Genomic DNA, 27104 nt, shown 5'->3' with positions numbered 1-27104 from the left:
AAGTGTTAGACTTCTGGGAAGAAAACTCTTGCTGAGGCTCAGGGAAAAGTGATTCGATATCCACAGAGTTGTGTGAAATTGGGTCAGGACATGTCTCAGTTTTTAATATTGTCTTTAGAATTAGCAGAAGGAAAATATAATCTGAAAAAGAACTGTGTCCCTGAGCCAGGAAGGTGTCAGGTCTTTGTTTTGGTATATTGGGCTTAGGTTTAGTAACATGATAAAAAGCAATTAAACAGTGCTTAGCACAATGTAGCCATGACACTTAAGATAAATACTTGTTGCAAGAATGAGTAAATGAGTGCAAACATTAACCGTTCACTGAACAGATAAATAGGTTGAGAAAACAGCATGCTGGTTAATGTTTTTGTACTCAAATAGGATCAGTTTTGGCATTGTGAAAATTAGTAATGAGTAAGTTTACAAGAAATTGATGTAAGTTTGTTTTCTCTTCCCTCCTGTCTACAGGTTTTAGATTTCAATAGAATTTTCTTTGATCTATACTTCTTTTATTTTCAGAAATCAGACTTCATTCCTTTTCAGTGATAGCACCTGTAGCTTTCAGAGCCCTAGGGAGGGACAATGACCAAGAGAAGTTTCTGTTCATTTCTTTATGATATAAACAGTGCAGTAAGATAATTACTTTTAACTTTCCAATCAGATTATCTGAGCTTGACTCTCACTCTGTCTCTTCTTAGTTATGTGACTTTGGGCAAATTATGTATTCCTTATGACTTGTTTTCTTATTTGTTAGATTAAGTAGTAATAATAATAATAATAATGCCTATCTCAGTGATGGTAGATACAAAAGCACTGAACATAGTATCTGGCATAGACTAAGAATGGAACCAACACTACTTGCCATTTTATTCCAATGATTAGAGGACCCTAATTTAAATAAATTAGTTAAAGCTAGAATTTATTTATTTTTAATAATTTATAATTTGTGGATTTGTGATTAAAGATAACCAGGCTAGGCAATGTAGAGAATTGCATTAAAAAAAAAAAGATGAGGGAATCAAACCATTGCCTTTTTTTCCTCATTTTTTGTACAATGTAGTTTCACGATATTAAAAGGTCTAATTTTTAAAGACAACAGTGCTCAACAGTGAAGACAGTAGGAGAGAGGCGAAGAGCATGAAAGTGAAGCAGGCACTCAGAATGAAAATAGCATTAGGACAGATGTCACTTCATGCACATGTGTAGCCATTAACACAGTTATCAAACTATTCAACCAAAAGTGAAATGAAAGAGAGAGAGAGAGAGAAAGAATAGGAGGGAAAATAAGAATGGTTGCAGAAGTTCAATATCCAAATAATAAGAGTGACAGAGAGAACAGTTTGCTGGAAGAGAGGCAACCACTAGAGAAAGATGGAAAGAGTGTGGTTTGCCAGTTTGTAAGGTCCACCAAAGTGTGCACAAAACACATGAAGTGGTAGAGTAGCCAGCACACAACTTCCAAATCCAGCCCCCACCTGTTTGTGTACAGCTATGAGCTGAGAACAACATTTACGTTTTACATGGTTAAAAATGTCGGATCACACCCTTGCCTCTTTTTCCTAATGACTCATCCCAGGTCCAACAACTCAGGATAGTAAAGTCTTTGTATATATATCCTGATAAATACCTGCATGACACCCTACAGTTTGCAAAGATGAAAATACTGCACAACCTAGTACAGAAAGATTCACCAACAGTGATTAATAGGCCAATGTAAAAGATGTAGAGTTTTTGGAGCACTGGGGACAAAGAGAAGATTCTGAAAGGTTCTAAAGAGGATAAAACTGATTGTATTTTTAAAAAAGGTCATTGCCTACAGTGCCTTCAGACTTCTGAAAATGCAGCACTGGAACCTGCGACAATGAAAAAGTGCTTTTACAGCCAGAATGGAAATTATCAAACTTAGAATCCTATATCCTGTCAAGTATCCATAAGTACATTGTAAAATTAAATTAATGAAGTCAATGAGACCACTGTATATAACTGTACTTAGGGAGCTTGGGGATGTGCATTTGTGGTAATGACATAGAAACCTAAGAAAGAAGAACCAATGTCAACTAGGGAAGTGTGGGGAAGTCTGCATGAGAGACACACTTGTCACAAAATGGCCCATTTGGGGAATCACTCAAGATTTGCCAACCAGAACTGTAGGTGTGCATTTAGGAACAGGGACGTTCATAAGTACAAGTGAAGGAGAGTGGACCCTGAGTAGGATGTCCGAGGACGATGCTGAAATAGAAACACATTATTTAATCTAAGGAGTTTGGGTTCAGATGAGAAGGGGGCCTCCTAGAGTAAGAGATTGAGGGGGAAGAGAAGGGTAGATGTTATCCTTATCCCTGAGCACAACGTAACATTTTAATACCATACTGCACGTCACTTTGATACAGCTACAAAAAAAACAAAATCCCACAACAAAACTTCTTTCCTGTTTCAATTTATCGAAGACACTTCAACTTGGAGAAGTTGTGTGTGGTGTATTTCTACATACAAGCATGTCTATGCTCAGGTCAGGAGTTAGGGGTGTACACACCAGCAAAATGGAAAAATATGTAAGTATGCACACACATACATACGGTGTATACACATGCTCTCACTCACTCACACTTCCATCTGTTATATCCCAAGCTCTTACCTTCAGGTAAGCAAAAGAAAAATAGAACAACACAAAGTTCCTGTTGGGGCATATGCTTGCTGGGTTTCCTTTTCCAGATGTGGGGAGCAGCAATTCCCTCTGCATTGACTGTGCTTTGTTTATTGAACAGGTGTGACATGCCAGGTATCGTCTTGGCAGGAGGATTCCATGCATTCACTCTTGGAATCCACAACAAGTCCAGGTCCTTCAATAACTGAAGTTGGGATCAATTAGTCACTTTAAAAAGGCCACACAGCTAGGATTTGAGCCCAGGTCGGTCTTTCTTTTCTTTGTATCATTTATTTACATTGCATTGTCCCTTCTGGAGAGTTGGAGAGCCCGGGGTAGGAGAGGAAGGAGTTTTGGGGGAGCCAGAGGGGCATAGCTGCTGGTTGGCCAGGCCTGTTGTAATTGTCAGCATAACCAAGAGTAAAACCCTTTGTAGATGATATGAGCTGGAGCCTGGCTGCAGATGGACAGGTGGATAGGCCCGCAGGTGGATGGTGGTAAAAGCAGCTTGTTTCAGACACCTGGGCCACACCTGTGAGAAGCCGGCCAAGTGGTCGTAGCTATGAGGACTTCTTCATCTCTTTCTTGGGATTTTTTCAGATTAACTGGAATTGATGCTGTTTGAATGCATCAATTGCAATTTGAAAAAATTTTCATATTGTTTTTTAGTTTAATAAACCAAATCCAAAATACTTTATCCTCTTTCTGAAGTGTTTTGTAAAGCCATTTCAGTGAATTAATTAGAGATGTTTCCCTGGAAGGTAGACTGAACATTTTAGCAGGTTTGCTGTATCTCTCTCCTTTAAATACTGATTAATTTTAAGCTGTTTCTGACCCATAGAACAAAGTCTGGACAAAGTTACCTTTAGTACATCTTTACCCTCTGGGAGTGATACTTTGGGTGTTTGGCAAGAATCATGGATTCCTCCTTTCCTTTACCATGCAGGTCTGACATGAAAGTGTACTGCAAATACTACAGCAAATTTTCTGTGTGCTTTTTTTTTTTTTTTGCATTTTTTCAGTGTTTTTTTAATTCATTTATTCATATATGCATACATTGTTTGGGTCTTTTCTCCTCCCACCTCCTACCCCCTCCCTCTCTCCCCCACCTCCCTCGCTTCCAGGCAGAAACTGTTCTGCTCTTCTCCAATTTTGCTAAAGAGAAGACATAAGCAATAATAAGAAAGACACAGTGTTTTTGCTAGTTGAGATAAGGATAGCTATACAGAGCAATTCCTAGCATTGCTTCCATGCATATGTGTATTACAACCCGAATTGATTCATCTCTACCTGACCTCTACACTACTCCCGATAGAGACAATCTTGATATGTTGCCTGGGCTGGTTTCAAACTTGCTATGTAGCTAAGGCTGGCCTGGAATTCTCAATCCTTCTACCTCATGGCCTCTTGAGGGATGAGATTACAGGTGTGGGCAACCATACCCAGCTGGCTGTTACTACATTTAAAAGATACACAATCAAAAGTTATTCTTAGGTAGGGAAATAGGTGGCAATTTATACTGAGCACAGAATTTAAGCCTGACTACATCTTCAAGGAAACTAATGAAGGAGTTTTAAATTGCAAGAGAGAAAGAAAGAGAATGAGAAACAGAGCCAGAGGGAAAGAGAGAGAACACTTATCCGCCTTAGAAATTAAGGGGCAATGGCAGAAGGCGAAAAAATGGTCACCCTGACATCTGTTATTCTGGCATTTTTGCTTTCAGCATTATCATAACTAGCACATGATATAGGCTCAAAGTAAAATCTCAGCTATTTATAAATAAAGTACAGCTGTCTGTAGATTGTTAGTAGAATAATACAAATGCAGAGATTTATGACAGACTGATGGAAAATGAAAAAGGATCTATGCGCAGAGGGTAATTGCCTTCGAGAAAGGGGCAAGAGCACCTCGCCTTTTCCAAACGTACAAACTGCAACCTGATCAACTCTAAGACATTCCATAAAATTTATGATCGAAAAGACAACCCCACAGTGGTTGGGAGGACTCTGTAGCAATGCATCAAGATGGAAGGCTGGAACTTAGAAAGTAAAAGAGCCGCTATTTCAAAATGCTCTAGAAAAGGAGCTTGGCTTGTGGCGTATGAGAAGAATTACAAGGTGGATGATGCTCTCAATGAGCCATCTCGCCTGCCTCCACAGTCACAATAAATGTCACTCGAGAATTACCTATTACGGGTTCACTGCCATCTACCCTTCACTAGTTTGCAGGAGAAATAGATGTGGGTTTGGTGGATCATGACAGGGGAAGGAAATTGTGCAGCATCTGTGCCTGGGATCTTATGTTCTATGCAAAGTGTACGCGCTTGAATGCAAAATGTGAAAACCAATCAAGCACCATCCCTACCCTTATCGGAACCCCATATCTGGTGAGTCCCAGCCTCTTGCTAGGCTCAGGGTTATGGCACCCCTACACCCTGGGCTTCCAGGGTGGCATGGAATTGGGGGGTACCATGCAAGCAGGACAGATAGGCATCCACAGTATTGTAGGACTTAGAGTCTCTGAGGGTAGACTTGTTTGTGCTGATGGAATGCTTTAGAGAACAGTTAAGATTCATTGTGCTTAAAGCAGTCTAACCCCGTGCCATGACTCTTGCTCACCCTTCCCTTCCATCCTGTATTGTTCAACAGTTTTTAGTGTTTTTCAATGTACCTTGTTTCTACAGGGATGTGATGTATTTCCTTATCATTCATGCTCTGTCATTCTGTCCTTCTTTTCCTCCTCCCTTAGTCTCCTCCAACAGTCCCACTTTTGGAAACATGTTCTGTATTTATTTATATGTATGTGATAATGCTGGTCTTTGACTTTCTGAGCCTGGCTAACTTCACTTAAGATGTTCTCCAGTTCCATCCATTTACCTGTGAACAGCAGAATTTTATTCTTCTTTGTGGCTGAGTAAGATCCTTTTGTATTTATATATCATATATTTTCTTAATCCATTCATTGTTAGTGGGGAATCTTGGCTATTTCCATAGCTGTGAACGATATATCCCTAGGAGTAGAATTTCTGGATCATATGGCAGTTCTATTTTTAGTTTTTTTGTAGAGTCTCTGTACTGTTTTGCACAGTGGTTGTACTGATTTACATATTTGCATTTTTTAAATGTAAGATCACTTATATTTAGGATTATAATTAAAAGATACCCACCAATTACTCTTTGTTTCTCTGTTTGGGATACTATGTGTTATTTTCTTTCTCCCGTATTCACTTTAGAGATTTGCTGCTTTATTGGTTAATAATGTTGGATTTTTTCTGATTCTCATTTTTTCCTGTTCTTTGAGCCTGGCTTATTCTTTCATGTCTTCTTTTTATTGCATTTCTTTCTTCTTTTCCCTTTAAGTATTTTCAGCAGTGCTGGGTTAGTGGTCACACGTTGCTTTAGTTTGTGCTTATTTGGGGAGGTCTTTGATTGTCCTTTGACTTAAAGGGTAACTTTGCTGGATTATAGTAATTTAGGCTGGCAGTTGTTTTCTTTCAGTGCTTGAAATATATCATTTCATGATCTCCTGGGCTCAAGGACTTCTGCTGAGAAGTCTGCTGTTTCTCTGGTGGGTTTGTCTTAGAAAGAGAACTGGCACTTACTTTCTGCACCATTCAGTATTCTCTCTTTGCTCTGTACTCTTGGCGTTTTCACTAGGATGCGGATAGGTTCTTTTCAGTCATGTCTGGTTTTTGAGCTGTACTAGGCGTTGACTCAAGGCCTCATGACAGGCAAGTCCTCTACCACTGGAGCCAGGCCCTTGGCTCTTTTTACGTTAGGCTATTTTTCAGATAGGGTCTCATTTTTTAAAATATTTTTTTTTAGGATATATTTGTTGTACAGGAGGAAGATTCATAGTGACAATTCTGATTAAGCTTATATTGTACATTAGTTACACTGACCCCATTGTCTCTCCTCCTCAATCCCCTTCCCACCCCACTTAAAGCAATTGTAAGAGGTTTCCTTGTTCTATTTTGTATATGAAGTCTGTCCACCATATTCCCTCACCTCCATCTCCTTCATTCAACTCCTGTTTCCCACAAGTGCCCCTCACAGTGTACCCATTTTACTGTCCTATCCTTCGTTATCCATATTTCAGTTGATGTTCAAAGGAGTTTCTCAATGTATCCTCACTCTGAGTGGGGGATTTCTTTGGTCCATTACAACCCCTTCCACTGCTCTCCCTTACCCCTTCCCTCCCACCCCCATTTTCAACAGCCTTCAGTACACATCCTCATATCCTCCATCTGCACAGATGTGATGTTTTATGATATCACTGATGCTCTGTCATTCTCTCTTCCTTTCCCTCCTCCCCCGGGTTCCACAAAGTAGTTTCACTGTTACAAACATGTCTGAGTTTGTGTGTGATCATGTTTGTTTTTGTGTATATGTTTATCTTTTGGATCCATCTTCCATGTATGAGAGAAAACATGGCGGCCTTTGTCTTTCTGAGCCTGGCTTACTTCACTTAACATGATGTCCTCCAATTGCATCCATTGACCTTCAAACCCCATGTCATTCTTCCTTACTGCTGAATTAAACTCCATTGTGTTTATGCCACATTTTCTTGATCCATTCATCAGTTGTGAGATGGGGTCTCACTAACTTTCTGCCTGAATTGTGATCTTCTTGATCTTAGCCTCTTCAGTAGCTGGGACTACAGTCATGAGCCACCATGCCTGGCCCCTTGGTCATGTCTACTTAGGGTTCTAAATGTCTCTAGTTCTTGGATGTAGATTTGAGAAATTTTCTGCCATTGTCTCACTGGATAGGTTTTCTGTGCCTTTCATCTGTATTGTTGCAGCCTGTTTGATACCAAAATTCATGTTTGTTCTCTTAATCACAACCCATAGGTCTTGAAAGTTGTGGTCATGATGGTTTATTTCTTCTTTATTGCTATCTGAATGTAATATTTTCTCAAGTTTGCCTTCAGTTCCTTCCTCCCATGTGCTCTAGTCTCTTGGTTGTGCTTTTCACTGAGTTTTTAAATGACCTACTGAGCTTTTCACTTTCAGTATTTCCATTTTTAGACTATTCATCTGCTGAATTTTTCATCTGGACTTTGTATTCTTGTCCTTCCTTATTTCATTTAGCTAGTGATTTCTGTCCTCTTTGAAGTCATTGACCATTTTTAAAATCAATCTTTTGAAATCTTTGATGTTTTATCTCCCTTGATCTATTTGAGTTCAGGGGGACTTACACTGCCTGACTTTTTATGATATCTTGTGTCTCTGTGTTGTGATTTGAAGGTCTGTCTCATAGATCTCTTGCCCACTGCAGATGAGTTTTTGCAGTGAGCAGCCTGCTCCTAGGTGTTGTCTCCATGATGACGGGGGAGAAAACAAATCATAGTGGCATCAATAAATCAGTCATATAAAGAACAAAACAGCCCTAGTCACATTAGAAAAGAAAGGCACAAATGTAACATAGATCCAAACTAAGAAATTGAAATTACCAATTGTAAAATCATTATTAATAAGGTAATATAAAGGAGGGGTGGGAAAAGAGAAAAAGTAAAATAGAAAGCTAAGAAAAGAAAAAAGGAAAAAGACTGTAAGGTGTAAGAAAAAAAAGTGAGGGAAGTGCCAGGTGTGGTGCCTCACTACTGTAATCCCAGTTATGCTGAGATGGGAGGATCACAGTTCCAGAACAGCTCTGGTTGGAAAAAACAATTTCCTGAGACCCCATCTCAACAGAAAAAGCTGGGTGTGTTGGTATATACCTGTCATCACAGCTATAGTGGGAAATATAAATAGAAGGATCAGGGCCAGCCTGGGTAAAAGTGAGACCCTATCTCCAAGATAATCAGAGCAAAAAGGGTGGGAGCTGTGGCTTAAGTGATAGAGCATCTGTGTAGCAAGCATGAAGCCCTGAGTTCAAACCCAAGTACAGAAAAAAACTAGTGAGGGAAAGCACAGTAATACAATAACACAAATCCAAAGCAAAATTCCAAGAAAAGAAAAGAAATTCCTCCTGCCGAAGACAAGGCCCTTCTTTCCCAGGCTTTCATTCTTGACTTTACCAGGTATTAGCGAGGGGAGGGACTTGCTCCTTCCCAGGTGTAAACAGGCCAGTCCAGACCTGTTAGTGTGGAGGCTGGGCCTGCTCTGTCTTGTGTACCAGTTGAGTCAAGTCTATGTCCACTGCCATGTTTACCCAGTGAGTTCTGTGTGCAGGCCCAGGACATGGGACAGAGCAAGCTGTGTGTGAGCTGCTTGCTGACCAAGCTGACCTGTTCTGCTTGGCAGGTGTTCCCCTGCCCCTGAAGAGTTCTATCCATGAACCTATGAGCGTGGGAAAGCCCAGGCAGTAGCGGGGTCTCCCCTAAATGTCTCTGAGCCTCTGAGAGTGAAGAAAGTGACAAACCAAAAGCAATGTGTGCTGGTTGAACCCTGGCAATGGGTGGTCCCCTAGTTCCTGTCACTCTGGTCTCCATTCCAGCCCTCACATAAATCCTCACAACTGGTGGTCTTCCTCCCCATCTTGGAGTCTGACAGCTGCTTTTAAATGGATGTGCCCTCCACTTCTCTGTAACACAGCTTGAACTTTCTGCCATGTGAGTTTGTGTCCATGGGTTGTTTCAAGTCACCATTGGTATTCCTGCACCCATAGTGGCTCTCAGGGTGGTTGTCTGCTGAGCTGGTGAGGAGGAAAGGCTGTCAGAACTTAGAGATACAAAACGCGAGGCTCCCATCCCCTTGGCACAAGATCACAGGATAGGACCTCTCTGAGGGTGGCTCCCTGAGGTGTCTCTGACTAAGCTGGGAAATGCAGGGTTCCCTCTCTAGTGTCTACTTGTTGCACAAAGCTACTGTCTTAGATTGTATTTTTTGCAAAGTGCCAGATTCTATGATTGTGCAGCTCACCAAGACTTTCCTGCTTTCTTGTGTCTACAGCCCCACTGAGGTCTGTCTTTTATCTCCCCTTTTCCCTTCTCCTGTGCACTGCCTGATGCTCACTGTTAGGACTCTGTTTCTCTTACAATTTTACAATTTCAGAGTTCAATCTTCCTAGGTTTCACCAGGTTGCCTGACTATCTATTTTTGCAACCCAATAACTTTTCATGACCCCCATCTCTCTCTGTAGCCCCACACCTGCTAGGTTGCTTCATCTTCTGGTGATGCAGGAGAGGGTGACATGTCTCAGAGCCACTACCTTCTCTCTCTCTGAAGAACTCTCTGCTGCTACCCATTGCCTAAGAGAGTCTGTATTGATCTCAGGTGAAGCTCATTACATTTTCACTTGGTTTTGATCTTGGCCTTGATCTTTTTTCAGATGATAGCCATGCTCTCTCCAGAGAAAACGAGTTGACTTTTATGGCTCATAGCCAGCATCCAAATGATATCTGTGAAAACATTCTTGATTATGCTTGCTTTTCTTCCCTTTCAATGCCAGGGTCACAGGGAAAGGCTCTGGAATGGAGCCCTGCCATCTGTACTGCCTCTGCTGGTCTGCAGGTGCCACTACTTTCTGGGGATCCCATCTGTGCATGAACTCCTGCCCTGGCCAGCCTGATGGGAGCAACTTCCACTTTGTTCTTTTGGCCAGCTGAGGGTATTCCCACAGCCACAAAAAGATGACCAGCTTTCCAGTTGAGGTGTTCCATAAGAAGGGAAAAGTGGAAAGTAAAAAAACCCTGTAATTTTTCCATTAGTAGTAAATTGTGAGGCCTTGGTAAAGACCATTCTCTCCTGTCTGCTTTACAGAGCTGATGTGGGAAGCAAATGAGATCTTTTATGTGAAAACCTCTTGTCAACTGTGCTGTTCATGAAATTGTGAGATAAGTGTCATCCTGCATTCTTTCAATGGACTCTGAGTCTTAAGAAGAGGGATTTTTTTTCCTCTGGACTTTTGCTTATCTCTGGGCCAGGTTAGATTGTACCCAACACGTACAACTTCTAGTAAATAAATGGACTGCTGCCTGCAGTCCCCACTCCGTCTCCTCCCAGAGAAAATCTCATACAGCCTCCAAGGCCCAAACGGGTCTCATGCCCCTTCTAGTCTCTCTGTATGTGTTCTCTCTCTCTCTCCTCCAAATACTGCTGCCACAGAACTTGTCCCATGTCCTCTACACTTTCTTTATTTGGCTAGATTGGAAACCTGGCATTATCATAGAAGGACCCAGTCTTGACTTCACCATTTCCTTGGTTGCGTGGGATCAATATGTAAGCATCTCTGGCTTCATTTCCTTCTGGTGCAAAGATGGTGGGGACACCTGCTTTGTAAGGCCCCTGCAAAGGATGTGTGAGACCAAGTGTGTCCATATCCTTTATGTATGGGGCATTGAAGAACAATTAACATACCTTCTCCCAGTGCAGCCTGGAGTAGCATATGCTATCAGCCCTGACATCTTTTCCCCACTAAGGCTCTCACTAGGATTTTTTTCACCAGAACAAAAATGCAGGTGTTGAAAAGGATGGAGATCCGCTTGGAAGATGCATAGAGCCACATCTGGGAGGAAAATTAGTTTCTGGGCATGAGGAGCCCTAAGAGATTGGGGAAGGAGCTGAGAGGGAGAGAAAGAGGAAGAGAACAGCAGAGCTTGCAAAGAACACAGTGGAGTTTCAATTCATTTCAATAGCCCCAGGGGTAAGCCAGGGTAAGCCTTGCCACCACCCACCCCGGGACTGGAAGGGAAGGAAAGCATAATGAGAGGGAAAGTGAAACCCCATTTGTTTCACTTTTGTATCTGATCTGAGCTCTCCTGACTATTAGGTAAACTCTGGGTGCATCGCCAAGCTTAGCAGACCTCCCGCCTCCACCAACCCTAAAGCTAAGAGTGCTGTTGGAAAGCATCTCAAACTAGAGAAGAGGCTTCCCCACCTCGCTGTAGCCTGCCTATCTGATGCCGCCATGGATGGATTCATTGAAAGCATTGATTGTACCAGTTATATATCCAAAGGAAATGAAATCAGTATGTTGAAGAGCCATCTGTACCCCCATGTTCTTTACTGCTCACAGTAACCAAGAAATTGAGTCAGCCTAAGGGTTCATCAATTGATGAATGAATAAAGAAAATGTGTTTATATGTCAAGCCCCCACTCACACCGTGGAATCTACAAATGCTGGTCTCATACAAGTTAAAAGTAAGGTAGTGTTTACCAGAGGCTGGGGCGGGGAGTACTGTGGAGGGGGGATGGGGAAAGGTTGGTAAACAGGTACTAAGTTGAAGTTAGATAGAAGAGATAGGTTCTGGCGTTCCACTGTACAGTAGATTGACTCCCCAGAAAAATAATGGACTTTTTCAAATAAAAAAGAAAGCTAAAAGAGATTTTGAATGTTTTTACTACAAAGAAATGGTAAATGTTTGAAGAACTAGATATGCTTACCTTGATTTGAATATTATCCAATGTATATATGTATCAAAACATCACATATCTCAAAAATTTGAATAATTTTTGTGTCAATTAAAAGTTTACATAAAGAATAACAAAAATAAAAAGGAAAGTATCAATCATGTCTTTTTTTGTTCCGTGCCTATAAAAGTTCATATCACCTCTCCCAGGGTGGAGCATGTCATTCAGGATGACTTCAGTCTGTGTTCCTGGACCACAGCCACTCACATTGACTCAGAATGAGCTATTTTCTTATTTCCTTTAAAGCAGAGTCATTAATTTATGTCAACAGATGCAATGTGGGAACCTTGCATAAGTATTTTGGTGGTACTGGAGTTGAATTCAGGGCCTCGTGCTTGCTAGGGAAGTGCTCTACCACTTGAGCCATGTCCCCTCCCTCTTGCAGAATCTTTCATTTCTCATGAACTTGGGAACTTGTCTGAGAATTGTAGAAGGATGGTGCTGGGGAAAGGCACATTTCAATCACCACTACGAACCTTGGGAAGGGCGTCTGACTCCTGCTTCTGAAGACTGAGCTAATGCAGCACTGAACAGGGTGACTGTCAGCAGGAGGACTGAGGTGCCCTGATGGGGACACTGCTCAGCTGAGGTTGTCATCAACTCAACTGCTTCCTCCCGAAGCCACAGAGAGTACGCCTGCCATATACCTCAAGGGAGCCCATGGCAGCCCTGTGACCACCCCCAGCCTCTGCCGTCTTCCTGCCAGGCATGACTTCAGTCTATTAGCCAGGGAGATACTCCCATGGGCAGCCCGAGGGCCGCTTGCAGCTGCAGAGCCTGACATTGCCAGAGATAGAGAGCAGATCCCATGAAATATTAAATGCACTGAATTAAATGGAGCAAATCTCCAATGCCAGAAGAAAATGCCACTGAAGGGCTAAGGGACTGGAGGAGGGATGAAAGACCAGTGTTAGCAGCTGGTGCACATGTAGGAGGCAGCACTGTCCTCTGGATTTGCAACGGGAAATGTTCCCCAGTCTCCATTCTCTGTGGACGGCAGCCAGCAGCCCAGGGCAATTTCCCCAGGGCCTCAGCATTTTCGATTCACCTGAAAATATAGCTTGGGATTGGCCTCTGTGTTAACTGGGTAACAAGTCCTGGATTCCATTCTGTTTTTGCATTTATCTTTCAGAGACACTTTTCCTGAGACCTGGATATTTGAACTTTGCAAACTAAAACTTTATGGAGTAGAAGGAGTGGGAAAAAAAATTGGATATTGGGTAGAGGGAACAGAGTTACAGCTAGGTTTGCTGAGAAATCAGATCTGCTCTTACCCCTCTCCTCCCCTCGCTCTCCTGCCTCGCTGTCCTTCCTCTGTTCTCTTCAGTTTAGGTAGGGGTGGGGCCTGTACCTGAGTGTAGCAGGCCCCCAGTATCCTGGCTCAGCATGGGTTCTGAAGGTGGTGGTAAAGAGGCCATGGACAAGGCTTACTCCCATCTCTGGCTTTGTTAGGAGACTCCAGGATAGCTGAAGTTCAGTGCCCGCAGCAGAAACCCCCCTGCCACCACCCAAAAACATTTCACATGACCAAATCCACAGCTTCCTTTTGTGTGGATTCTGTGTTGTTCAGAAACAGGGAGCCCCAGCATCAGGGGCACAAACCCATGGACTCCTCCAGGGACAGCCTTCACAGCTCCTATTGGTCAATCCTTTGCCTGTTTGCTTTCAGCTTCTTTCCCTAATCCCCGAATTACAGGGAACAACCCATGTTTCCAAGGCTGTCTTGATGGTTGTCAAGGCTTCTAAGTTGGGCCAGTGAGAAGGGAATGGAGAAAGGAGTCTCTCTCTATCCCTCCCTACATCCTTCTCTCCCTCACTCTCCTTCTCTTTCTCACTCTCTCTCTCTCTCTCTCCTTCAACAGCTCCCATCTGCCAGGCACACCATGGTTCTAGGCCCTTCTCAGTGACCTTGACTTCAGTGGTAGCTCTGTGGGTGGCAGACACCTCCTGCTAGGGCTAATTCTGGGTTTGCACTTGGATTCTTAGTGCATTTGTCATCTGCAGGCTGATTGCCTGTGCTGTTACTTTTTTTCCATTCACATAGTTAGCTGTGTTTAAGAACCATTTGTATTTCTTCTCTCTAGGACTGGCTTTCATATCCTTTGACCATTTTGTTTTGTTTTTTCTTTCTATTGTGGAGTCATTTTTTTTTCCAATGAATTTATCAGGGACTCTGTGTTAGGAATATTACTCTGTGGCCATGATAAGAGTTGCTAATATTTTTCCCAGTTTTGAATTTCTTTTACTTTGCTTACTGTGCATTGTTCCTTTCGTTGTTGTGTACAAATGTTCTAAAAAATATTTTTACATAAATGAATTTGTCTCTATGTTTGGTGCTTCTACATTAATCATGGTTACAATGTGCTTATATTTTATCTCCCATCACATTTTATTCTGCTACTTGCTGCACATTCACACTTGGAAGCATACAACTTATTCCAGGAAAAATTTCAAGCAGATCAAAAATATGTAGATCAAACTTTACTTCTTTCATTTACTTTTTTTTCAGAGAATTGCTTAATTATCCTAACGATCCTGGATTGTTGCTCCCCAGGTTCATATCCTGGCATGGTTGCTGATTGAAGACGCTGGCCCAACAGTTAAGAGTAAAGCAAGCACAAAGTTTATTGAAAGGACAGCAAAGCTCCCTGATGGGTGGGACTTGGTGAAAGAGCTAACAAAGAAAGGCTGAAGTCTAGGAGGTGATATAGGGCCTGACTTTGGCACCCCCTACTTTACTTTGAAGCTGGTTCTATAATTGGTTGTCTCATTAACCTTTCTATTGACCTCATCCTTATCAGACTGGGTATTCTAGGAAGGATGACGACTGCCATCTTCCATAAAGGGTTTATACTTTATCTCTTTAGATGTTTGTATTTTAAGGATGCCTTCCCATCTCCTTTTTCCAAGACAAAGTTACTTCTGCAGTTTGTTTCCTTTACATTCCTGGAGACATTTCTGCTGTTTATTCCCCTTCACTGCCTGCTCCCCTCACACTAATACCATTTATTCAGTAGTTCACCGTATTGGGTGGTTTATAAAGAAAGGAGGTTTACTCAACTCACAGTGCTGGGGGTTCAAGTGTGTGGCCTTGTCCAGGTCCTCTAGTGAGGGCCTTGTGATGATGGTGTCTCAGTGGGGTCAGTGAGTACAGGAGGGATCACATAGTCAGACACAAAGCAAGAAGGCTCCAGGGCTCAGGTCGGCTCAACCACATGAATTATGAAAATCTAATGGGTTTCCTTGTGTCACTGTGGTAGCTCCATTACACATTCATACCACACTTTGATTGTAGGTGGTTTTGCAAGATGCTCAAATTGCTTTTGCTAAAAAGCACTGACTCCTTGGGCCCCTGAATTAACTAAAAACAGGAGATGCTTGGCATCCCTGCCTCCATTTTGAATCTGTCTTTGCTCTAAGCCGTTCTCTTTGCAGTCACTTTGCAATCACCTTGGATTCCAGAAAGGACAGAACTGATAACATCTTTAGGACAAGGGACTGAAACTTCCCATAAGGAACAGTGGAGACTTGGTGGACAGACCACCCCTCCAGATGAGGACAATTACTTGTAATGATAAGGCTGCACCTTGGAACAGGAGCAATTGTCTCATGGGAACAAGATTGCTCCCTTAAAGTGATGAGAACCCCTCTGGGACCCTTGAACTGAGATATGGTCACCCAGAACACACCTGTGACTGGGACTGTTTAACTATGCATACTTTTGTTCCCAGTTCTTTGTCTACTTAAACCTACAGCTCATGTCTGTACCCTGAAGATGGCTGAAGATGAGCTCAGTGCTCATTCTGCCTCTTCCCACGGCATGTCCCGAGCCGTGTAATAAACCTCTTTTCTCTGCCTTCACCATGTCTCTTTGTTTGGTGTTTATTGGCGGGTGACTGGACTCGACATTAGGAATCTCAGAAGTTTGGGCCTGGGGTCCAAAACTCCAGTTTCATAATTCCATCCATTTTCTTGAAAGTGACATGATTTCATTTTTCTTTACAGCAGATTAAAATCTCATTGTGTACACGTACCATATTTTTGTCCATTCACCTGTTATTGGGCACCTAAGCCGATTCCATACCTTGACTTTTGTAGATGGTGCCACATTAAATATGGGTGCGCAGGTGTCTCTATTGTATGCTGACTTCATTTCCTTTGGGTACCTGCCCAGCAGTGGAATAGCTGGATCATATGGAAGATCCATTTCGGAACTAAGTTACCTTCTACCATAGTATATAAACTTTCTTTTTCCTCCATATCCTTGAGGCTGGCTCTTGTTCTAACAACCTACTCTCATGGGAATTAACAGACTTCCCCATGAAAACGATATTCTCTCCTGAGCGTGATGCCTTCGGGACCTAATCAGCTTGCACAGGCCCCCTGTCTTAAAGGTTTCACCTCCTCTCAACATCACCACTCTGGAGACCATGCTTCTAGCACACAAACCCTTGAGGGACTCACTCAAACCAAAGCAGAGCTGCCATCTTTCCTCTACTGATTTGAGATGTCATCCCCATGATAGTATAACTTACTGCATTCTGCTTATAGCCTTTCTTTTCTTTTTGATCATTATGAGAATGGAATTTTACAGTGTATAACCCTTTGGGACTGGTTTCTTTCACCAAGTGAAATCCATTTGCGATTCACTCTGTTGTTACATGTCAGTAATTCACCCATTTCATACCTCATGTCATGCTCTATCTTGTGTATACCTCACCGTGTGTCCATCCACTTACCAGTAAAAGGATATTTGAATTGTTTCCTGCTTCTGCTGATTATGAGTTGAGCTGCTATGAACATTCACACGTAGGTTTTTGTCTGAACCTAAGTTTTCATTTCTCTTAGGTAAATGCCTAAGAGTGAGATTGCTACTTAGTAAGGTAAGTGCACATTTCACTTTATGAAAAAATTGCTAAGCTGTTTTCTACAGCAGCTGCATCCCTATAGCAATGTATGGGAGTTCATTTTGAAAACCCAGAGCTCTGTGCAGGAACAAGAATCCAACTCCTATAAGTCTCCTTATGGTCAGCTGAGATGGGACTGATGCACAAGACAGAAGGGCTCAGAGCCAGCCAGGGCTCAGTCCAAAGACCACAAACAGCGTGAGAACAACAGGATATGATCACGTTAACACAGATTGCAGTCTTTGTACCTGAGAGGTTGCTCCCCTTATTAGCTTTTGCACAGAAAGGCAGGGCAAGCAGGGTAGCTTAGAAAGAAGTAATTGTGTCCACTGGACAATCTCAACTCTAGATTGTTGGTCTAGAAAGCAAGATGGTGGAAACTTTGCTTTCAGTCAGGACAGTCAACAGGAGATGAAATTTTTGACATGCAAGAAGCCGCTCCCATTGTGACCTGCCTTCTGCCCCCCCTCAAAGAGGCCAGAGCCCCCTGACTCTACCCAGTTTCCCTTACAGTGCCTCCTCTAGACAACCCTTGACCCATTTGTGGAGGAATGGGGCTGGCCCAGTTGGCCCACAGCTGAGAGGGTAATCACACTCTCTCATTTGAGCACTTTTAGAGTTTAAATATCTGTCTAAAATGAGAAATGACTATGCTCTGTCAACAAGATAAATACCCTATGTTGTTCCCAGATGTTGGTTAAATTATTTTTACTATGCAAGTTCTGGAAACAATTAAAAACAGAAAGAAAATGATAATCACCAGGAAATCATGGGCAAGTAGCCAAGACTGCCAAGTGGCCAGGGGAAAGAAGAGGGGTCCCTATTGTGTCCTGAAGTGGTCATCAGAGAGAAAAGGGGCTCTGCTCACCAACCCCCCAAGTGCGAACACTCAGGTGCTCACTGCTTTTCAGATTTTTCCATCCACTTTGACACGTATAAAACTCACCCTCCATTTCCTCTCAAGGCAATTAAAGCTGTAAAAGTTTATCTTTAGTATAAAAAATAGCTACATTTTCTCCACTGTAAGGAAAACATCTGTTTGATTTAAAAGCTTCAAACTCCATATCCTAAAGATAAGTTGGGGTCCAGACTGAAAAAAAAGTGTAAAGTAAAGAAGCTTAAACATCAACCTACATAAAAGGTAATCAGAGGAAAGATGGAGCTTGCCTTGAAAGGTTTCACTCAGGAAATACGCTGTGTTTTCAGGTCTTGGAACACCAGGAAGTAAGCATTTGTTAAATCGAGGCTGGTGTTATGGCCTTACCATGGGCTCTGAATGGTGCATGCTCTACATTCAATCCAGCCCCTGACAACTCTGTGCTATAGACTGCTGTGTGGTCAAACATGAATTCCTGGGCTCAAGGTAATGCTTGAGATTCAAAAATCTTCCCTAGATTCCAATATGGTTTGCTTTCTTTTTAGCTACATTTTCATTAAGACAACAAAATAGCTGAGAAAATAACTTACTGGAAGAAGGCTTTATTTTGGCTCATGGTTTTCAGAGGTTTCAGTCCATGGTCAGCTACTTCTGTTGCTTTGGGTCTGCGGTGAGGCAGAGTATCAAGGTGGGGAGCAAGCATGTCACCTCACTGTAGACAAGAAGCAGAGAGAAAGATGACACAAGAAGGGACCAAGGACAAGAGAAGCAGTCACGCCTCCTGTGATCCACTTCCTCCCACCAAGCCCCACCTCCGCATAGTCCATTTGGCTGTGGACTCGCCAATGGATTAATCCATTGATGAAGTTAGTGCTGCCATGATCCAATCGCCTCTTAGTGATTGGATCTGACCTTCCACACAGGAGCCTTTTGAAGGAATACTTCATATCCAAAACACGGGGAAACTGAGGCAAGAGTCTGTGAGGACATAAATGGAATAGTAGACCATCCCAAGAGAAGAAGGGAAGTGCAGCATGAGAAAGACAGGACAGGATTACATTAACACAGACTGCCAGTCTTTGTACCTGAGAGGTTGCTCCCTTTTAGCTGTTGCCCAGAAAGGTACAGGATGAGTGGGGTAGCTTGAAAAAAAAAGTAATTGGGTCCACTGGACAATCTTAACTCCAGACTGTTGATCTAGGACATAAGATGGTGGAAACTCTGCTTTCAGTCAAATCCAAAAATCAAATTAAAGGGAAAGCCAAGATGTTCTTTTGCTCTGTCACTTATGTCCACAGGCTCTGGTTTTGACATAGACCTTACTTTACCAGGAGCAGAGGTGGAGAAAGATGAAGTCCACAGAGACATCACACACTCTAGTGTGCCCCAAATTTCATCACTGCATTTGGGTTAAAGAAATGTGGCCCCCACTTTATAACTTAATAAAATTTAAGAGCAGCTTAAGGTTCATAGCAAATTGAGGAGAAAGTACACAGCTTCCATATCCTAACCCTGCCCCATACACATACAACCCACCCCACTATCCACTCCCACACCACAGTGGTGCATTAGTCACAACTGATGGACTTACACACACATGTCATTATCCCCAAGGTCGATAGTGCACATTAGGAATCACTTGTGGTATTGTACATTTTAGGGTTTTGACAAATGAATGGTGACATAAGACCTCTACTAGAGCATCATTCAGACCACTTTCACTGTCCTAAAAATATCTGTGCTCCACCAACCATCCATTCCAACCCCCAAGCCCTGGTACCAACTGATATTTTTACTCTGTCTCCATAGATTAGACTTTTCCAAATGCCATTTGTTTGGAATTCTATAGCATATGGCTTATTCAGAATGACTTCCTTCACTTAATAACTTGCTCTTATTTCTTTCATAAACCCTCTTTTAAAATGCCAATGCAAACGTAGTGAGTTTCACCTGAGAAAGTCCTTTCAGAAACAAAATTCCATTTTCATTCCTTTTACTAGGCTTGCCTACAAGGGGTTAAAAGTAGAACTAATATTTATTCAGTGGCCAACTTCTCAACTACCTTCTAGGCTCCATGAGGGTGGAGGCTATGCCTGTCTTATTTACCACTCCCTCCCATAACTATGCTGTGTACCGACCAGCAGGTCCTAGGGAGGGTGACTGCTAAGTGTCTGTTAAGAGAGAGGCTGAAGTAGCTGGGGGGGACTGTCTCTGCTGAGATACTTCTTAGGGGATCAGGACCACCAGGAAACCAGCTGATGTCCAGGTGGGGACAGCAGAGATGGGTCAAGAAACAAGATCAACGAACAACTCTGAACTCATATGATATGCCACGTCACATAGTCTCCTACTGTTTGAAAGGGAAGGTGGTACCCTAGGGCATGTCCAAGCCTCTGCAAGCTTGGTGGCCAACCGTACTTCTCCACTCCACCTCCCAATGGCAGCCCAGAATCATGGGGGTCATTCATGGACTCTCGGAACATTCTGAATTCTCCCTCTGGATGAGCTCTTGAACTAACTATTTCAAACTTTCTGATTAAATTCTCCTTTCTAGCCCTGCAATTACCCATCAGCCAATCGATCATATTATGCACTGTTCAGCCTAATTGCTAATTGTGGGAGCTTGATTTTCAATCACTGGTTGTTCTAGGAGAAATTGTTCCAATATGGATGGTCTCAAAACAGGTGTCTCTAGTGCTATTGTAGTATCGCAGTCTCTACCCAATTAGTACTTCTAGATGCATGCTGTGTGTGTGCAATGCACATATGTGTGTGCACGTGTGTGGATTCATGCATGTATATATGCATGTAGGTATATATGAATGTGTGTGTGGCATGTGCATGTGTGTGTGTGTGGATGTGTGCATGCCTGTATGTTTGAGTGTGTGTGTGTGTGTGAGAATGTGTGTGGATGTGTACATGTGTGTATATGAATGTGTGTGTGGCATGTGTATATGTGCGTGTGTGGATGTGTGCATGCCTGTATGTTTGAGTGTGTGTGTGTGTGAGAATGTGTGTGGATGTGTGTGGCATGTGCATGTGTGTGTGTGTGGATGTGTGCATGCCTGTATGTTTGAGTGTGTGTGTGTGTGAGAATGTGTGTGGATGTGTACATGTGTGTATATGAATGTGTGTGTGGCATGTGTATGTGTGCGTGTGTGGATGTGTGCATGTCTGTACGTTTGTGCGTGTGGCATTCACTCTTGTATCACTACCGCCATGACCAATGTGCTATGAATTGCACTACCTCGTCGCACGTGGTGGGCTTCAGTCAGCACACTGGAGACCTGGCTTTCCCTCTCCACACCACGTCTGCGACCCGTGTGACATTGGGGGTATGGCTTCCTCCTTCAGGGCCTCAGCTTCTTCTCTGAAAAATGAGGGATTGGATGGAATCATATTTCACAAACTGAATAGAAAGGCAGCAGATATGAGCAAAGGCCGGGTCACAGGAAGACCGTTCGCCAACACCTACTCATCAAAGTATTTACATGACAAACCTGAGGACTTCTCTTCCCAAAGTAACACCATCACTCTCTCCCTCTCTCTTCTCTCAGTCCTTTGTTTCTGTACCTGGTGACAATGTAGACACAGGTGTTTGTCCCTTTTGTGTGATAATAACCATGGTTTCACAAGATGACAGGTAGAGCTGACCCCTAAGCCTTGGGGCTCAGAGACAACAGGGCCTTGGGACCCGGAGGGGCTGGGAACCTGTGACTACCTACGGAGTTGTGTTCCAACTGCCACCTGAGGCTGCTGGATACAGAAAGACCACGTTCACATGGCCAGGCTGATTGATTAAATCCAGCTGTGTATCTGGACTTTTATTAGCACATATCAATTACTCAAACTGCTGGATTTCATTATGACACTTTCAGACATGTGTATAACATGCTTTGATCTAGTCCCCCCACCCATTGCCCACTTTTCCCTACCTTCCCCTCTCACTGGTTCCTTTTCTCTTCCCACATATTCTGCCTTCTACTTTCACATGTTTTATAAACGTCTGGATTCCACATATAAGAGAAAACACACCCTCTTTGGCTTTCTGAGTCTGGATTTTTTCACCAACCATGATCATCTCCAGATGAAATGATTTTGTTCTTTTTTATGGCTGAATAATACTTTATTATGTATACAAACCACATTTTCATTACCTATTCATCCATTGATGGACACCTAGGCTGATTCCATACTTGGCTAATGTGAACAGCACTGCAATAAACATGGCTGTATAGATGTCTTTATTGTGTGCAGACTTAAATTCCTTCTGGTATCACAGGATCATACAGAAGTTCTTTTTTTTGAGGAACCTCTATACTAATTTCCATAGTGGCTGGACTAATTTATATTCCTAGAAACAGTGTAGAAAGATCCCGCCCTCCACTCTGCGTCTTCACCAGCATTTGTTGTTGCCTGTTTTCTTCATGATTGCATTGTGACTGTGGTGAGATGGAAACTCAGTGTAGTTTGATTTGCACTTCTCTGTAAAGCCCTCACAGGACTCACAAAGACCCCCAAGTCCATTTGGTTTGATCCACTGTAGCCTCATCATGACTTCTGGACTAGATCCTTGCTGCTGATCTGTAGTTTGGGGACAGGAGATAAACTGATTGTTTTTAGAGAAAGCTTTAGTGTACAGCAGAGTATATGAAGAAAGAGGGTGGTGGGTTCTGGTCTGGAAAGAGTTAGTGACATTACTCACAGGTTCTAGCTCATAATGAATTTGGGGATTTGCAATTCCATCACTGGAGTTTAAAAACAAACAGGTCATTTAAATGAGCAGAGAGAGGGTCCTATGGTGGGGGTTGGAGAGTGAACCCCAGAACAATGACAACACAATGAGATTATTCCTTCTGGCTCTACACCCTGGTCCTGTGTAGGTAAAGTTTGAAAAGGAGGGACCTGGGTGGAAAGTCAAGTGGGTTATACTGAGCCAGGGCCTGATCTGAATTGTTCAATAACTTATGGTGTAACTGGGGCCAGGTCTCTAGCTTGTGTTGGATCTTGGTTTGTCCATTTGGAAAATGAGATGATAAGACTGGACTGGTGACCTTGTAGGATTGCTGTGAGTGCGACCTGACACCATTTTTGCATTGTGAGAGATGTGCAGAGAACAGGGACTTGGGAGGTGAATGTTGGGGGATGCCATGCTTAGTCTAGCCTTAGCATACAAGCTCTTGAGTTCATTATTGCTGTTAATAATGGTTCAGACATTGTCTCTTCCTTCCTTCAAAGGCAGGACTTGAATTCCATCAAACAGTAGCTATCCAGGTTCTTCTATCTGCTACCCAATGCAAGAAGAAATGATCTTTTTTTTTTCTTGAGTTTGGAGTTTATCTCAAGGATCTTATCTTCAATTGCAAATCTCCTTTCCTTGCCACAGTTGCTCTGAGGGGAGAAAAGTGAAATATAATTAACTTTTTAATTGAAGCACTAAATGAAAGAAGTGCTCTAATTATTCATTATTACTGTATGTGGTGTTCCCAAAAGCTATCAACTTATTTAGTGTGGGGAACGAGAGATTTCAAATGAGCACTGTGGACATATTAAAATTAAAAATATTTACTTAGAAATATTATCAAAGCTGTACAAGGTTAGGTTGCACCACATGTCAGAATGAGTTTGAGATCACGTTTCTACAACAAACACCAAATTAAAGGTCCAAACCATGGAAAGTCATTTGTCCATTCATCTATTCATTTGGTCAGTATGGAGGACCTGCCACTCATCTAGCTTGGACCTCTAGGTTGAGAGCCTAGATGACCAACCAGCCACAGTCCTTCCCATAAGAGATTATGGTCTAGGGGAAGGCAGCAGAACACTTGCTTGATTAGTGATCCCTAATCAACAGAGAGAAGAGTGAATGCTGTTTCTAAGTGAAATGTTTTGATATGGTTATACCCATCAGTGGGAATGTCCTTTTGTCCAATAACCAGAATGGAAGGACGGGATGCTTATACAAGCCATGTAGACTTCCCAGGATGGAACAGACTCAGCCGTGAATCCTGGTTCTGGAGCTGTGTGTGGGTCTGGCCCTGTACTCTGCTCGGGTCAATGTCATTTTGATGTGATGGATGAAGAATCATACCCAAATCTTGACCCTGGAAAGTAGACATGTGTTCACTCCTGGCTGCAGCCCTAGGCACAGAGGCTAAAGCCCCACGTGTGCCAGGCACAGCTAACCTCACTGAGAGCACTGGCCAAAACTCTCCTTCCATGCTGATTTTGCCCCCCTGCTCTTCTGTGTCGACTCCTTTGTCTCTCTGAGAAAGAGTCAGCCTTTCTATACTTGATTTTTCCTATAAGGAATGTTTGTGTCTATAAAATGCTTCATCATATAGAATTTAGGAGACCGGGGTTCTTTTTTTTGTTGTTGTTAAAACAAACTTTGATACAAATCCCGGCTCTGACACCTAAAAACTCTATAAATACTTACATTGTCAGGGCACCAGTGTCTTTGGAAAATGGTGATAATTGCTGGGCACCAGTGGCTTATGCCTGTAATCCCAGCTACTCAGGAGGCAGAGATCAGGAGGACTGTGGTTCAAAGCCAGCCTGGGCAAATAGTTCACAAGACCCTACCTCAAAAATACCTATCACAAAAAGGGACTGGTGGATTGGCTCAAGGTGTAGACCCTGAGTTCAAACCCCAGTACTGCAAAAGAAAGAGAAAGAAAGAAAGAAAGAGAAGAAAGAAAACAGTGATAATTATAGCTCCTTGACAGTTATCACAGGGGCCACAGCAGGAATTAAGCAGGAGAATGATGGTCTGGTTGTAGCCTGATGCTGGCGAGGGTGATGTGCCTTCCTTGCTCCACACAGATCTCAGCCTGGGGTGGCTTTGTGCACCAGGACAGACCTTCTCCTCATGTCTCAGCTCAGCTGCTAAGTCAGAATTATTTGCTTTTTCATGTACTTGTAGAGCACATCTATAATACCTCTGTCCTAGAGGTTGTTTGGTTCTGCCTGGTGTTATGGCAAGAACTCACTTCTTTGGCCACAGTGAACAAAACTTAATCCCAACAGCCTAAACAAAAGAGGCTTTGTTGGGGGAATGCAGGGATTTCTCAGGAGCCTGCTCCAGTCAGAACAGGCTTTCCATCTTCCCTTTTTCTTTTTCTTTATAGCACACTGCTTCTTCTTGTCATTCAAATCCAGAACCTCATCCATGTCCTCAGGGAGGTCAAACCAGAACATTGTTCTACACTGGCACCATCACAATTCCTTTCTCAATATGACATCACCATACTGTATATTCTCCCATACGTGCATTACTACCACATTTACAGACATAATAAATGGCAAATGGAAAGCATACACTGGTCTCTGTCCTCCTGCCTTGCCCACTCTGCTCCATACCGTAAGTCCATGGCAGGCTGGAACTTTATCTTCTTCACTTAGCCTGACTCTGGGTACCTGGAAAATTCCTACCCCAAATAATGTATGTAGATTGACTGAGTGACCCATATCATGTTGTTTTTATACTTTTGTTTATTTAAAATTTTAAATTTATGTTCAACTGACAAATAATTCTTTGCATTTATGGGCTCCAGTGTGAGGCTTTGATCTATGAATACACTGAAGAAACATTCAATCAAGCTAATTAACAAATCCGTCATCTCCCCAACTTACAATTTTTTGTGGGAGAACACTAAAAAAAAAAAAAAACCTCTTCTTTTGCAGTGTTGAACTATATACATCATGATTGTGATTTCTGTGCTCTACAATAAATCACTAAGATAGGTGCCTCTCATATCACTGAAGCTTTGTATCCTTTGACTAACACCTTCCCTGTTCCCATCCTTCCCCCAAGCCTCTGACAACCACCTTTCTATTACGTGTTTCTATGAGATTTTTTTCTTAATATTCTACATTTAAATGAGATCAGACAAACATTCTTGTTATTTCCTAGACACATCAGGGTGGCTTCCTGGGCAGAAATTTTCTTTTTCTGTTCCCTTGCTAAGACTTTCTACCCCAGAACTTTACAAAGAGCCCTCAGAGCAGTCTTTCCTGACCATTTTTATTAAGGTGAGTCCCCTCCTTTTCCCACCCAGCCTCCAGGGACCCTGGCCTATCTAGTTCACTGCTGTATGGCCTGTGTCAGGAAAGGGCCATGCATGTAGCAGGTGTTCACTGCACACTGGTGAATAGATACATGGCAACTAGCCTCATCCATGTTCAATCCTCATGCCTGGAGAGCCTCAGGCCCTGTTCAACCCTTTCTTGATGTCAAGACCCCACCTGTCCAAAGACAGCACTGTGTAAGTTAGGGAATTCCAGACAGGTAGCATCTTTTGGTCCTGTTGTGTATCTATGGTTCCCTGGGTTTTGAATGTTGAACTCTACCTTGGGATTAAGACACTATTTTATGCCATAGAAATGACTATCTCAGGCCCTGTACCCATTCTTGCCTTATACTTTAGTTCTTCCTACTTTGGAGTTCTGTCCTTGTCTTTAGCTAGAAATGACCCCAGTTATAGGGTCCTTATTTTACCAAGCCTTGCCTTGATAAAATCCACTCCCATGGTGACCCCCATGACTCTACTACATGCCAGCCTCCTTAGATATACGGACAGCCCAGCCGCCCTCTTCCCTGGACCTTTCAGTCCTGATTTTGCTTTTGATAGTGATGATTTAGAAAACAAGCCCACAAATACTTCTTCTTCACCAGGTAAATAGAATTCCTGATAATGTGGAGGAAGACGAGAATACTGGTGTCAAATCCGACTGGTGGAGGAGTGATTTCAGAGTCCTTCTTTCATCCCTGGTGAAATGTTCCTAAATTCAGAAAGTCGTTCTACAGAAGGGAAGTCGGGGTGCTAGAAAGGTGAATTTCCTTTACTTGGAGCCCTGCAGACTCCATGAAATCATAGAATATGTGTGTTCATTCCCAGAGCCTAGTTTTGTGACTACTGAATAACGTGTGTTTAATACATATTTGTTGATGAATAAATTATAAAAATAAAGCATCCCTGCATTGGGAGAAAAGGCTCATTTGTTTTTTTCAAAGTAAGCAAGACACTAAGTTTGTCAATCCCTCACATCTGAGGATGTCCCCTTTCTTGTCACTCAACCAGATTCTCCGCCCACCTGCACTGGTTTGGATGGTAAATGTAAAGAAAATCCAACTGGATACCAGCGAAAACTGGCTTCATGCTCTAGGTCCCCTGGGGACCCTAAAATGACCCTGAGTCTTTCCTACTGCAAAAATAGACTAATTGGTGCAATGTATGGAAAACAAGTTGGAACAATTCCAGAATAAGATGCGTTAGTTTTGAGCTCGTTGCTCTGTCTATTCATGTCTGCCCACTGCCC

At 42.6% G+C, this 27104-nt stretch overlaps 1 long non-coding RNA gene across 2 annotated transcripts in view; it reads right to left on the bottom strand.

Annotated features, from left to right (window-relative positions):
- Positions 1 to 27104, bottom strand: part of LOC141418234 (uncharacterized) — a 125920-nt gene that overhangs the window by 7581 nt on the left and 91235 nt on the right. For both annotated transcript variants that reach the window (XR_012442922.1, XR_012442923.1), the window contains exons 4-6: positions 21941 to 23174; positions 21031 to 21153; positions 18374 to 18495 (exon numbers count right to left, since the gene is read on the bottom strand). This is a non-coding gene — a long non-coding RNA (uncharacterized lncRNA). The remainder of the gene's footprint in view (positions 1 to 18373; positions 18496 to 21030; positions 21154 to 21940; positions 23175 to 27104) is intronic.

The sequence above is a fragment of the Castor canadensis genome, chromosome 16 (assembly GCF_047511655.1).
Source record: "Castor canadensis chromosome 16, mCasCan1.hap1v2, whole genome shotgun sequence".
Taxonomy (NCBI): domain Eukaryota; kingdom Metazoa; phylum Chordata; class Mammalia; order Rodentia; family Castoridae; genus Castor; species Castor canadensis.
Note: the sequence above shows the minus strand (reverse complement) of the source record. Positions and strands in the feature narration are given on the sequence as shown.